The sequence below is a fragment of the Lolium perenne genome, chromosome 5 (genome assembly GCF_019359855.2).
Source record: "Lolium perenne isolate Kyuss_39 chromosome 5, Kyuss_2.0, whole genome shotgun sequence".
Classification (NCBI taxonomy): Eukaryota; Viridiplantae; Streptophyta; class Magnoliopsida; order Poales; family Poaceae; genus Lolium; species Lolium perenne.
This window is the reverse complement of record NC_067248.2, coordinates 217,805,596-217,808,231: the sequence shown is the minus strand read 5'-3', so window position 1 is coordinate 217,808,231 and position 2,636 is coordinate 217,805,596. Positions and strand designations below refer to the sequence as shown.

Genomic DNA, 2,636 nt, shown 5'->3' with positions numbered 1-2,636 from the left:
TTGTATACAGATTAATTTAAATCAGAAAACCTATGTTTTTTGAAGAAGCAAAGTTAGAGTATTGCTCTTCTCTAACTTTCCTTCAGGACGTTAGAGGATCCAGCTCCCTGCTCTGAACCATTGACATTGAGCCGCCTCATTTGCATAACTAACCGTACTTTTGGAAAGATATTAAAAGGAGGCTATCTAAATTGTTGCACGAGCAGACACGGCCACAAAGAAACTCTCTGTAATCGATTAAAGTACGCCGCTTTTGCTGGAACCATGATTCTTCTTCTGCCCGAGCGAGCTTGGTGGGTTTCAGCAGTACTCCCTGGTCGGTGCGGTGCCTGGCCGTGCAATCATTCGGCGAATCGGCGACGAGTCCACTCATCCGGCCCGGAGGCTTTATTGCAGCTGGCAGCAGGCCCAAATCTTTGCCCTGAATGCTCGCTCGCTGCATGGAACAGGCTGGTGCTGCGGTGCCGCAATGGCAAGGGTCGTTAACAAATCCGGTAAGCTGGGGAATCTCTTTGGAAGGCCTTCAGAGGTGGCTGCGACGTGGAGATTAGGACAGGATTAGCTGAGCTCGCCGCACTGGCGGCTGCTTTACGGCTACGTTTCACGGTGAAGTTCCCTTAAACTTCAGCTTGGCTTGGTACAGCGCCGGTCCCAGCAATGCCAACGGATGGGCTAGTTGAAGGATTTTAAAGAGACACTACAAATCTTCTATCTTCTATTTCTAAATAGTTGGTCCCAATTTCCTGGTCTCTCGTGAGGCCACGTCACCCCTTTTCCCACCAGGTTTGTAATGCCGAGCGTCGCTTCAGACGGGCTTATCCTCGCTTCCTCCACCCGATACTATACATGGGCATTGTTTTGCGCTGGTGAGCCACGCCTGGACCTTCTCGCAGAGAAAAGAAACGCCTGGACTGATAATTCCATTCTATCCCTCACCAATTCAGCCTTTATTCCTCTTCAAGTCTTCAATCTACAAGATCTCCGAGGAAGGCGAGCGGTCGACCCACCACTTGGGCCTTTTCATCTTCAATCTGCGTGGTCACTAAAGAATTGTCTCATCTTCAATCTGTGAGGGAGGAGAGCAGTTCACCGTCCCACCACTTCCGCTTTTTCCTCTATGATCGATTGATCGGTAAGGAAGGCGAGCACCCGGCCGCCCATATTCTACCCAAGCGACGCCCTTCTCATAGCCCAAATCTAATGTACTCTCTCCTCATCCTGCAGCGCTGTCTCTTCATCTGCCCTTTGAGCTGCAAGGTCACAAAGGGAAGCCAGGGGAGAGTACGCCCAGTCGGCAGATCACAGGGAACCCCATTCCAAGGTGAGTTTATCTGGCCTTGACTTGATTTCCCCCATTTTATTTGGGGTTGTGCAGGAAAGGGTGGACTGCATGCTGGAGAAGATTGATCTGGTCATCAGAATGGTCATCTCTATTTTGACTTCAAGGAGAATGAATCCATCGTCAAATGTATTTTGTTATCCTTCCATGTTTTTTTTCTAAGTTGTTCTGATGTTTATGGTCGGATTTTTATAGTTGGTTTGAGTGGCGAGAATCTACTGGGGCAGAACATCAAATCAATTGTTTGCTGAATCAATATTCAGATTGGAAATCATTCAGTGCTTTTGCTGGTACTGTTTTTAAGTTCTCCTCTGATGCGGCCATGAAGCTCGAAGGTAACCGTCGCCGCCGGCCGGCCGGTAATTTCTTTGCTGGTAGCAATAATTCCATTGCACGATGGTCAAACGCCCACCACTTGGTACGTGCCTTTTTTATATTCAGTTCATCTTCTTACCTATTTGTATATCACTATATGCTGAATAGCGAGTTGGTTTCAGTAAGTGAGTACGCAATGGGTTTTGATTATAGGCCACTGCACATGCATGTTTTTCTTTATCTTCTACTTCTATTTGCATATCAGATCATTGATCCGATCCACATGACTCTACAGTATCATAAATCAAGTCCATTGACAATTCGTCATTACAACTTTCTTAATAATTCATTCGCCTCTATTAATTCTGCAGACTGCGGGGAATGTTCATACGCAAGCAAGACTAAACCTTTGCGCAGTTGCGGAGGACTGGGCTGGTTAGATGTTATGATCAGTCATTGCATGACTATTCTCCCACTTTTATTTCAGATTCCTCTCAGGGAAACCTTCAATACTGTTTAATTTGATTTCAAGTCTTTTCTGCTCTTGCATGTATCGTATATTTTTCAATTTGCAAAGCTGAAATCTACATCTTGCCACTCTCCATCTCATGGAAGCTATATTTCTGTTTACTTTCTCCCAACGAGTTACTTTCATATGGTAAGTAAATACCAGACCACACAAATATCTCTTCCTTATTCATGCTTGACGGAATTTTCCACGTTCAAACTTTAATTTGTAGATGCATTACTTTGTACATTCCATGTTCTTCCATTGAATGTAGACAATTTTCAAGGTTCTGGATGGATCATAAATAAAGCGTCTTCAATAATCTTATCCCTTATGTTTTCATGGGCGTTGGTTAATTCTCTTGAAGTATGGTGAGTTACAGCATGTGTGCATTATCTATGTATGATTGAGCCTATCAGATTCTGTAAGTGGCACTACTTTCGTTTTTGCTGCAGAATGTTTTTTGGGCAATCT

At 44.7% G+C, this 2,636-nt stretch overlaps 1 long non-coding RNA gene across 1 annotated transcript; it reads left to right on the top strand.

Moving 5' to 3' along the window:
- The first annotated feature begins 841 nt into the window (after positions 1-841).
- On the top strand, positions 842-2,256 carry LOC127301943 (uncharacterized). Its single transcript, XR_007852522.2, has 4 exons — positions 842-1,132; positions 1,225-1,321; positions 1,535-1,757; positions 2,026-2,256. It is a non-coding gene; the product is annotated as an uncharacterized lncRNA (long non-coding RNA).
- The last annotated feature ends 380 nt before the right edge of the window (positions 2,257-2,636 follow it).